Here is a 12,978-nt window from a genome sequence, read left to right on the forward strand (position 1 = left end):
AGGAATGCTGAGGATTTATGTGGGTTTATTTTATATCCTGCAACTTTGCTAAAGTTGTTTATTATTTCAAGTAGTTTTTTACTTGATTCTCTAGGATTCTCCAAATAAATCATCACATCATCTGCAAAAAGTAATAATCTAGTTTCTTCTTTTCCTATTCTAATTCCTTCAATTTCTTTTTCTTCTCTTATTGCTACAGCTAATGTTTCTAGTACCAAATTGAATAATAGGGGTGATAATGGACATCCTTGTTTCACCCCTGATCTTATTGGGAATGTGTCTAGCTTATCCCCATTACAAATAATGCTTGTTGATGGTTTTAGGTATATGCTATTTATAATTTTAAGGAAGGTTTCATTTATTCCTATGCTTTCCAGTGTTTTTAATAGGAATGGGTGTTGTATTTTGTCAAAGGCTTTTTCCGCATCTATTGACATGATCATGTGGTTTCTGCTAGTTTTGTTGTTGATGTGGTCAATTATGCTAATAGTTTTCCTAATATTGAACCAGCCTTGCATTCCTGGAATAAATCCTACCTGGTCATAGTGTATTATTCTCGTGATGAGTTGTTGCAATCTTTTTGCTAATATTTTATTTAAAATTTTTGCCTCAATATTCATTAGGAAAATTGGTCTATAATTTTCTTTCTCTGTTTTCACTCTATCTGGTTTGGGTATTAGTACCATATTTGTGTCATAAAAAGAATTTGGTAGGACTCCTTCTTCACCTATTTTCCCAAATAGTCTACAAAGTATTGGAATTAGTTGTTCTTTAAATGTTTGATAGAATTCACTGAGCTGGACAAAATTATAACAAAATTCATCTGGAAAAAAGAGGTCTAGAATATCTAGGGTATTAATGAAAAGAAATGCTAGAGAAGGTGGCCTAGCCATACCAGATATTAAACTGTACCACAGAGCAGCAGTCATCAAAACTACCTGGTACTGGCTAAGAAACAGAGGTGTGGATCAGTGGAATAGGATAGGAATACAAGATAGAGAAGTCAACAACTACAGCAATCTACTCTTTGATAAACCCAGAGAGGCCAGCTTCTGGGCTAAGAATTCACTATTTCACAAAAACTGTTGGGAAAATTAGAAAATGGTAGGGCATAAACTGGGCATAGACCAATATCTTACACCATATACCAGAATAAAGTCAAAATGGGTTCATGATTTAGGAGTAAAAGCTGATACTATAAGTAATTTGGGAAAGCAAGGAATAGTTTACTTATCAGATTTATGGAAAAGAAAAGAATTCATGACCCAACAAGAGATAGAGAGCATTACAAAATGCAAAATGGATAATTTTGATTATGTTAAATTGAAAGGTTTTTGTACAAAAAAAGCCAATGCAACAAAAATTAGGAGGGAAGCAGAAAATTGGGAGAAAATCTTTACAACTAGTATCTCTGATAAAGGCCTCATTTCTAAAATATACAGGGAACTGAGCTAAATATATAGGAATACAAGCCATTCCCCAATTGAGAAATGGTCAAAGGATATGAACAGGCAGTTTTCAGAGGAAGAAATTAAAGCTATCTATAGGCATATGAAAAAATGTTCTGGATCACTACTGGTTAGAGAAATGCAAATCAAAACAACTCTTAGATACTACATCTCTCCTGTCAGATTGGCTAAAATAACAAAGCAGGAAGATGATAAATGCTGGAAAGGATGTGGGAAAATTGGAACATTGTTACATTGCTGGTGGAGTTGTGAGATGATCCAGCCATTTTGGAGAGTAATTTGGAACTACGCCCAAAGGCCATAGGAATGTTCATACCCTTTGACCCAGCAACACCACTTCTAGGGTTGTATCCCAAAGAAATCACACAAGAGGGAAAGGGACCCATATGTACAAAAATATTTATAGCAGTTCTTTTTTTGGTAGCAAAAAACTGGAAATCAAGGGAATGCCCATCAATTGGGGAATGGCTGAACAAGTTGTGGTATATGAATGTAATGGAATACTATTGTGCTATAAGAAATGGGGAAGATACAGACCTCATAATAACCTGGAAAAACCTACATGATATAATGCTGAGTGAGAGAAGCACAACCAGGAGAACATTATACACAACCACAGATATATTGATTCTGTGATGACTAACCTTGATAGACTTGGCTTTTCTCAGCAATACCAGGTTTAAAGACGCCTCCAAAGGACTCCTGATGGAGAGAGCTATCTACATCCAGAGAAAGAAGTATGGAGTCTGAATGCAGATTTAAGCAACTTATTTGCTCTCTTTTTTTTCTTTTTTTTCTCTTTTTTTTGGTTTTGTTTCTTCTTTCTCATGATTCATTCCATTGGTCATAATTCTTCTTTGTAACTTGACTAATGTGTAAATAAGTTTAATGCGAAGTTATATCATATGTATAGAAGACACGTCAGATTCCATGCTGTCTTGGGGAGGCAGGGGGGAATGAGGGGAAGAAAATCTGGAACTCAAAATCATGTGGAACTGAGTGTTGTAAACTAAAAATAAAAAATCTTAATTAAAAAGTGGAGGAATAAAAAAATTCAAAAAAAATTTAAAAATTAAAAAAGAAGATAGTCCTTTGTTTGAGGGAGAAGGTTAGGGACATTAAAAGAATTGTGAAATTTATCCAAAACAATGAAGCCCATTTTCTTCTTCCTATTAATTCTGGCCTAGCTCATATCTTTGCAGTACCTTCCCAATTTTTTGTATCCTAATCAACCTGCTTTATGGTTTGTCCACCCAACTGCATATCATCACCTAAATAATAAACAGCCTTCATCTACTTGGTGTTTTCTTGGTAGGACAATTCTTTTGATTAATTATGGACCTCATTTATGAGGTTCAACAGTGTTCTAGGCCTTGATATAATCAGCACAAAATCAATCTTGAACAGAAACACCTGGAGGAATTTATCAGCTATAGGAAATCTCTCCTCAATTTGGACTGTACACTGGACTCCTTCCTTAACAGTAGCAAACATCTTTGGCAAGCATAGCTCTCTGTTTAGTGCATCACCTGAAATAAATAATCAGTAGACCATTGAATAAAGTTACCAGTTAATACACCTTTGTAGGAATTTTGTATAATTTTATTATGTATAAAAGACATTCTGCCAGAGGACAGCTTTTTGAGGAAGCATTTTGCTTTGCCAAATACCTTTCTATTGTCAACAAACAATAAGCATAGTGGGATTCTGTAATCTCTATACTTTTCAGTCAATTGTGTGATTGAAAAGGTGAGAAATGCATTAGAATACCATTTGCAGAAGTTTCCTTATTCCTTTCTCAGACCTTTATAAAAGATTTTAATGAATATGTATATTTTTATATAAGAATTTAGAACAGATGAGAAAGTAGGTACACGGCCAATAATTATTAAAATTTTCCCATTCACCTCTTTTCTCCATAATAATGTAGCCTGAGATTTCCACAGCCTTGATTTTCTCTTTCAGATACCTTGAGAATCATCCATAAATCCTCAAAATTATTTCCCAATGGTCCTTAGCTCTTCTTTGCATATTCAGTCTAATCTAGTTCCTTGTCCCACCTTTATTTTCCCCAATATTATTTCCACTTCCTCATACAGCACATGACATGTGGCATTAGAGTTCAAAAATGTTAGTATCATTGCCTTTGATTGAAAATAATTTACTATGAATTTTTTTTAATTTTTTTTAATTTTTCTCTACTTATTGTCCTCCTTACAATTGTGTTCTTAAAAGCCCTTAGGATGAATTTGCTTAATTGGGCTCCTCATTAAGTCTTCTTTAAAGTTGTTTTATGTTCCAAGTCAAATTTCAAGTTTATATTCTAAATCAGTGCTTCCTTTGGGTCCCATATCTCTCCATTTGGCAACGACATCAAATTTTTATGATGGAGGCAGATTTCTTGGTTCTTTTGGTCATCTCATTATGGCAATTGATTTACTGTGGTCAAACTTCTTTTGAAAAAAAATTTATACTCTGTCAGTTCCACTTGTTTTTCCTTTTAAGTATTTGGAACATCAAAAGCCCATTTAATTGGGTAAGACTAGAATTATTTTAAGAGTAGAAAACATTCTTTTTCCCATTTTTATTCTTTCCTCTGTTTTTGTACTAGTATTTGTCAACAAGTTAATGTTCTGAGTGTACATTGGCAGTTGGCTCAGAAATGAGGCCCACATTGACAATGAGTAATATCCTAACAGGCAAAATATAGTCAGTTTAGGGTTTGTTTGGTCTGTTGTTGTTGTTGTTGTTGCTGTTATTGTTGTTATGCTTGTTTAGCCATTCCCCAATTGATGGGCTTCTCCTCAATTTCCAAATCTTTGCCACCACAAAAACAGCTGCTATAAATATTTTTGTACATGTGGGTCCTTCTCCCTTTTTATGATCTCTTCAGGATATAGAGCTAGCCATGGTCTTGCTGGATCAAAACGTATGTACAATTTTATACCTTTTGGGGCATAGCTCCAAATTGCTGTCCAGAATGGTTGGATCAGTTCACAATTTCACCAACAATTCATTAGTGTTCCAATTCTCCCACATCTCCTCCAGCATTTTTCCTTTGTCATGTTAGCCAGTCCGATAGGGGTGGGGTGGTAACTCAGAGTTGTTTTAATTTGCATTTCCCTAATCAATAGTTATTTAGAGCATTTTTCCATATGACTATAGATAGTTTTAATATCTTCATCTGAAAACTACCTATTAGTATCCCCTGATCATTTATCAATTGGGGAATGACCTGTATTCTTGTAAATTTGATCCAGTTCTTCTCTGTGTGTTTTAGAAATAAGGCCTTTATCAGAGACACTGGCTGTAAATTTGTTTCCCAGCTTTCTGCTTCCTTTTTTAATCTCTGAGCATTATAGACCTAGTAGTGTTATTGCAGGATCAAGTGGTATGCACAGTTTTATAGCCCTTCGGGTATAATTTCAAATTGTTCTCCAGAATGGTCGAACTACTTCACAACTCCACAACAGTGCATTAGTGTCCTAATTTTTCTACATTCCCTCCAGCATTTGTCATTTTCCTTTTCTGTCTTGTTAGCCAATCTTTGCAGGCAGCTAGGACGTACAGTGGATAGAGTGCTGGGACTGGAGTCACGAAGATTCGTCTTACTGGGTGCAAATCTAGCCCTAGACACTTGTTAATTGTGTGAACCTGGGTAAGTCACTTATTCCTGTTCTCCACAGTTTCCTCTTCTACAAAATGAGCTGGAGAATAAAATGCAAACCACTCTAATATCTTTGCCAAGAAAACCCCAAATGGGTACACAAAGAGTTGCACATGCAGTAAATAACTTCACTATACAATAACAACAATCTGATAGATATGAGGTGGTATCTCAGAATTGATCTAATTTGCATTTCTCTAATCAGTAATGATTTAGAACATTTCTTCATGTTACTCTTGATAGCTTTGATTTCTGATTTCTTTCCCTAAAAAACTATCTGTTCATACCCTTTGATCATTTATCAGCTGCAAAATGCTCTTAGTTTTATAAATTTAGCTCAATTCCCTACATATTTGAGAAATGAGGCCTTTATCAAAGATACGTGCTGAAAATTTTTTTCCCAGTTTTCTGTTTTCCTTCTCAGTTTGGCTGCATTAGTTTTGTTTGTTCAAAAACTTTTTAATTTCATATAATTAAAATTACTTATTTCAATTTCCCATAAAAAAAATCCCCTTTATCTCTTCTTTAGTCATAAACTCTTCCTTTAATCCATAGATCTGACAGATACATTTTTCCATGATGACCCAATTCACCTATATCACCCTTTATATTTAAACTATTTATTCATTTTGACCTTATCTTGGTAATTCAGTGTGAGATGTCACTCTATGTCGAGTTTCTACCAAATGGCTTTCCAGATTTCCCAGCAATTTTTGTCAAATGTTGAGTTCTAAACCCTACACATGTGGATATTTAGGTTTATCAAACTCTAGATTACTATCCCTTGTTACTACTGTGTGTTATGTACTCTATTGTACTGACCCACCACTCTGTTTTTTAGCCAGTACCAGATTGTTTTCATGATTACTGCTTGTAATAGAGTTTGAAATCTGGCACTGCTATGCTGCCTTTCTTCATATTTTTTTTCATTTGTTCCCTTATATTCTTGACATTTTATTCTTTCAGATGAATTTTGTACTGTTTTATTAACTTCTATAAAATATTTTTTGGAAATTTGATCAACATGGCATTGAACAAGTAAATTAACTTAAGGAAGAATTGTCATTTTTATTATATTAGCTCATCCTTTCCATAAGTAATATTTCTCCACTTATTTAGATCTGTCTTTATTTGTGTAAAAAGTGTTTGGTAGGTGGAGCCCAAGATGGCCGCGTGAAAAGCAGCGTCTTACCAGAGCTCTCTCACAAGGTCTGTCAGATTCCTATAAAAAAGTGAATTTGAGCAGATTGAGAGAGTCAGAAACCGCGAGCAGTCGCGTGGGGCAACTTTCCGAGCCGGGAGAGTCTGAAATGGCCGGAGGAACGAACCTGTAGGCTCGGAGAGTGCTCGGTGCGTAGCTGCTCCACACCAAAGCGGAAGCGGGCCGGCTGGGAAATCCACGTGGGAGACAGACGGGGAGAAAGCTGGGCGCCCGAAACCGGCAGAGATCCCCCAGGCCTCCCAACACAGGACGGCAGTCTGTGGGAGTGACGAGAGGCAGCGCAACACCACGGCCGTGAAAACACCCACCCCTGACGCTTGCAAAACCCAGGAACTCGGCCTTCTTGAACTTCCGGAAGACTCAATGGCCAGGTAAAAGGCTCTAATCCCTCCCCCCCTCACCCAGAGAATTCCTCGGAAAAAAAAAAAGAGAGAACTGAAAACAGAGGAGAAAGTAAGTGGTGCCTCACAGGACAACATACTAGAAGCTCATTAGTCCCCAGAGGGGCAGAGTCAGCAGGGGTCAACACCGGGAGCCCAGACGTAACCTTGCTCCCCCAGGGGAAGCACCAGTCATCAGCTCAAACAACAAACAGCTGAGACCATTGCTGAAAAGCAAGTGCTGGAGAGCACCCATAGGGAGTGAGACGCCAGGGAGCCAAACCCCTCCCCCACACCTCAGGAAACTGAAGGTTATAATTCTAGGCTCACAACCCCCAGAATAAGAAAGCTGGGACAGAGAGCCCAAAGCTAGAAATTCAGGGTAAAGCCAGCAAAAGGCAAAACAACATGAAGAAGAACACAAAAAAACCGAGGACAATAGATTCTTTTTATGGAGACAGGCAGGATCAAAATATCAACATAGAAGAGGATAGCAGTGACATGGTAGATACATCAGATACCTCAAAAGCTAATATGAACTGGTCTCCAGCCCAAAAAGCACTGCTGGAAGAGCTAAAGGAGGATTTTAAAAACCAAATTAGGGAGCTTAAAAGAAAATATGGAAAAAAAGATTGGCGAAATGGCTACGGAGATTCAGAACCTAGAGAGAGAAAACCACACCCTAAGAGGAAAAATCAACCAATTGAAAAGGAGACTCAAAAGGAAAATGTAAACACTAACTCATTAAATATTAGACTTGAGCAAGTGGAAGCTAATGAATCTATGAGGCACCAATAAGTAATAAAACAAAACGTAAAGAATGAAAACATAGAAAAAAATGTGAAATATCTGATTGGCAAAACACTGACCTGGAAAATAGATCCAGGAGAGACAATCTGAGAGTTATTGGTCTACCGGAAATCCACGATGAAAAAAGAGCCTTGACAGTATCTTCGAAGAAATTATCAAAGACAACTGCCCAGAGGTCCTAGAACCAGAGGGCAAAATAGTCATTGAAAGAATTCACCGATCACCCCCTGAAAGAGATCCCAACTGAAAACACCAAGAAATATTATAGCCAAATTTCAGAGCTATAAACTCAAGGAGAAAATACTGCAAGCAGCCAAAAAGAAGCAATTCAAATATCGTGGAACTACAGTCAGGATCACGCAGGATCTCTCAGCTTCCACATTAAAAGACAGGAGAAATTGGAATATGATATTCCGAAGGGCAAAGGAGCTGGGACTACAACCAAGGATCAACTACCCAGCAAAACTAAGCATAATTTTCCAGGCAAGGCGATGGACATTCAATGAAATAGGGGAATTCCAGACCTTCCTGATGAAAAGGCCAGAACTCAATGGAAAATTTGATCTCCAAATACAAACCTCCAGAGAGACATAAAAAGGTAACCAGGGGAAAAACCCCACAAACTTCATTAACCAATAAGGTTAGGTTGTTTACATCTTTATGTGGGATTATATCATCTTATGTATGTTTTTTATGTATATATATATACATATATATATATATACATATACATATATAAGTCATTCTTGTGAATGGTACAACTATTGTGACAAATGAAAGGGATATACATAGGTTGTGAATGCCTGTATAAATTAACTGATGTAAAGATATAAAATATAAATAAGAGATATAAAGGGAGGGCTATGAGGGAAGTGGTAAGGAGGTGTAGAAAAGGGTAAATTACACCAAAGGAAGTGGCAAAAAAACATATTATAGTAGAGGGAAAGAAGGGAGGGAGAAGAGCAGTATTTGAGCTTTACTGTCATCTGATCTAGTTCAAGAAGGGAATAACATACTCTGATAAGTTTAGAAATCTAACTGTCCTACGGGAAGTGGGAGGGAAAGGGGGGAAAAAGGGAGGGGGGAGGGCAGAAGGAAGAGGAGAAGTAGCAAGTGGGTAACGGTAAGATAAGGGAGGGGAATAAAGAGGGGAGGGTTAACTGAGGAAAGCGGCGGTCAAAGCAAAACTTTGTTGGGGAGGAGAAGGGGAAAGGGAGAAATAAAAGCAATAAACAGGGGGAATTAGGATGGAGAAAAAAGACACAGATAGAAATCATAACCCTGAACGTGCAGGGGATGAACATTCTCACAAAACAGAAGCAGATAGCAGAATGGATTAAAAACCATAATCCTACAATATGCTGTTCACAAGAAACGCATCTGAAACAGGGGGATACACATAGGGTTAAGGTAAAAGGCTGGAGTAAAATATATTGTGCCTCAGCTAAAGTAAAAAAAGCAGGTGTAGCAATCCTAATCTCAGACAAAGCAAAAGTAAAGATAGATCTAATTAAAAGAGATAAGGAAGGACATTATATCCTGCTAAAAGGCACCATAAACAATGAAGCAATATCATTGCTTAACATGTATGCACCAAGTGGTAAGGCATACAAATTCTTAGAGGAGAGGTTAAGGGAGTTACAGGAAGAAATAGACAGCAAAACTATAATATTGGGAGACCTCAACCTCCCCCTTTCTGAACTTGATAAATCTAACCTCAAAATAAATAAGAAAAAAGTTAAGGAGGTAAACAGAATTTTAGAAAAGGCACATATGATAGACCTCTGGAGAAAACTGAATGGGGATAAAAAGGAATATACTTTCTTCTCAAAAGTACATGGCACATACTCAAAAATTGACCATGTACTAGGGCATGAAAACCTTACAATCCAGTGCAGAAAAGCAGAAGTAGTCAATGCATCCTTTTCAGATCATGATGCAATAAGAATCATTTTTAATAAAGTACCATGGAAAAATAAGCTAAAAACTAATTGGAAACTAAATAATTTAATTCTAAAGAATGAGTGGGCCAAAGAACAAATCAGAGAAACAATTAATAATTTCATTCAAGAGAATGACAATAATGAAACAACATACCAAAACTTATGGGATGCAGCAAAAGCAGTTCTTAGGGGAAGTTTTATATCTCTAAATGCCTACATGAATAAAATAGGGAAAGAGGAGATCAATGATCTGGGCATACAGCTGAAAAAGCTAGAAAAAGAGCAAATTGAAAACCCCCCAATTAAATACCAAATTAGAAATACTGAAAATCAAAGGAGAGATTAATAAAATTGAAACCAAGAAAACTATTGAATTAATAAATAAAACAAAGAGCTGGTTTTATGAAAAACCCAATAAAATTGATAAACCTTTGGCCAATTTGATTTAAAAAAAGAAAGAAGAAAATCAAATTACTAGTATCAAAAATGAAAAGGGTGAGGTCACCTCTAATGAAGAGGAAATCAAAACAATAATTAGGAATTATTTTGCCCAACTGTATGCCCATAAATTTGACAACCTTAGAGATATGGATGAATATCTACAAAAACATAAACTGCCCAGGCTAACAGAGAAGGAAGTGAAATTTCTTAATGACACCATATCAGAAAAAGAAATTGAGCAGGCCATCAACGAACTCCCTAGGAAAAAATCTCCAGGGCCAGATGGCTTTACATGTGAATTCTATCAAACATTTAAAGAACAACTAATTCCAATACCTTTGTAGACTATTTGGGAAAATAGGTTGAAGAAGGAGTCCTACCAAATTCTTTTTATGACACAAATATGTACTAATACCCAAACCAGGTAGAGTCCAAAACAGAGAAAGAAAACTATAGACCAATTTCTCTAATGAATATTGATGCACAAATTTTAAATAAATATTAGCAAAAAGATTGCAGCAACTCATTACGAGAATAATACACTTATGACCAGGTAGGATTTACTTCCAGGAATGCAAGGCTGGTTCAATATTAGGAAACTATTAGCATAATTGACCATATCAACAACAAAACTAGCAGAAACCATATGACTCATCTCATAGACGCAGAAAAAGCCTTTGACAAAGTACAACACCCATCCTATTAAAAAACACTAGAAAGCATAGGAATAAGTGGAACCTTCCTCAAAATTATAAATAGCATCTACCTAAAACCATCGACCAGCATTATTTGTAATGGGGATAAACTAGATGTATTCCCAATAAGATCAGGGGTGAAACAAGGATGTCCATTATCACCCCTATTATTCAATTTGGTACTAGAAACATTAGCTGTAGCAATAAGAGAAGAAAAAGAAATTGAAGGAATTAGAATAGGAAAAGAAGAAACTAAATTATCACTTTTTGCAGATGATATGATGATTTATCTAGAGAATCCTAGAGAATCAAGTAAAAAACTACTTGAAATAATAAACAACTTTAGCAAAGTTGCAGGATATAAATAAACCCACATAAATCCTCAGCATTCCTATACATTACTGACAAAGCCCAACAGCAAGAGATAGAAAGAGAAATTCCATTCAAAGTTACTGAAGGCACTATAAAATATCTGGGAGTCTATTTGCCAAGACAAACCCAGGGCCTATATGAACATAACTATGAAACACTTTTTACGCGAATAAAATCAGATCTAAATAAATGGAGAAATATCACTTGCTCATGGTTAGGCCGAGCTAATATAATAAAAATGACAATTTTACCTAAATTAATCTATCTATTCAGTGCCATACCAATCGAACTACCAAAAAATTTTTTACTGAGCTGGACAAATAATAACAAAATTCTTTGGAAAAACAAAGGTCTAGAGTATCTAGGGTATTAATGAAAAGACATGCTAGAGATGGTGGCTTAGCCACACCAGATATTAAACTGTACTACACAGCAGCAGTCATCAAAACTGCCTGGTACTGGTTAAGAAACAGGGGTGTGGATCAGTGGAATAGGATAGGTACACAAGTAGATGAAATCAACAAGTTTAGCAATCTACTCTTTGATAAACCCAAAGAGGCCAGCTTTTGGGCTAATAATTCACTATTTCACAAAAACTGTTGGGCAAATTGGAAAATGGTAGGGCAAAAACTGGGCATAGACCAATATCTTACACCATATACCAAAATAAAGTCAAAATGGGTTCATGATTTAGGAGTAAAAGTTGATACTCTAAGTAATTTGGGAAAGCAAAGAATAGTTTACTTATCAGATTTGTGGAAAAGTAAAGAATTCATGACCCCAACAAGAGATAGAGAGCATTACAAAATGCAAAGTGGATAATTTTGATTATGTCAAATTGAAATGTTTTTTGTACAAAAAAAAAGCCAATGCAACAAGAATTAGGAGGGAAGCAGAAAATTGGGAGAAAATCTTTGCAACTAGTATCTCTGATAAAGGCCTCATCTCTAAAATATACAGGGAACTGAGCCAAATATATAGGAATACAAGCCATTCCCCAATTGAGAATGGTCAAAGGATATGAACAGGCAGTTTTCAGAGGAAGAAATTAAAGCTATCTACAGGCATATGAAAAAATGCTCTGGATCACTACTGATTAGAGAAATGCAAATCAAAACAACTCTTAGATACCACATCTCTCCTGTCAGATTGGCTAAAATAAAAAAAAACAAGAAAATGACAAATGCTGGAAAGGATGTGGGGAAATTGGAACATTGTTGCATTGCTGGTGGAGTTGTGAGCTGATCCAGCCATTTTGGAGAGCAGTGTGGAACTATGCCCAAAGGGCTATAGAAAAGTTCATACCCTTTGACCCAGCAATACCACTTCTAGGGTTGTATCCCAAAGAAATCACACAAGCAGGAAAAGGACCCATATGTACAAAAATATTTATAGCAGCTCTTTTTGTGGTAGCTAAGAATTGGAAATTAAAGGGATGCCCATCAATTGGGGAATGGCTGAACAAGCTGTGGTATATGAAGGTAATGGAATACTATTGTGCCATAAGAAATGGGGATGATGCAGACTTCATAACAACCTGGAAAAACCTACACGACATAATGCTGAGTGAGTGGAGCAGAACCAGGAGAATGTTGTGCACAGCCACAGATATATAGATTCCGTGAGGACCAACCTTGACATACTGCGCTTTTCTCAGCAACCTAAGGGGCAAGGACAACTCCAGGGGACTCACGATGGAGAATGCTATCTTCATCCAGAGAAAGAACTGCGAAGTTTGAATACAGATCGAGGCGCACTCCATGCTCGCCTTTTTTGCTTCTTTTCTTGTTTTAGTTTTTGGGTTTTTTTTTTTTTGGTTCTGTCTCTTCTTTCTCATGATTCATTCCATTGGTCAAAATTCTTCTCCACGACTTGACTAGTGCATAAATTAATTCAATGCGAAGTTATACATGACAGTTATATGAGATTCCATGCCGTCTTGGGGAGGGATGGGGGAGGGAGGGGAGAAAAACTGGAAC

The sequence above is a fragment of the Trichosurus vulpecula genome, chromosome 3 (assembly GCF_011100635.1).
Source record: "Trichosurus vulpecula isolate mTriVul1 chromosome 3, mTriVul1.pri, whole genome shotgun sequence".
In the NCBI taxonomy this organism is placed as follows: domain Eukaryota; kingdom Metazoa; phylum Chordata; class Mammalia; order Diprotodontia; family Phalangeridae; genus Trichosurus; species Trichosurus vulpecula.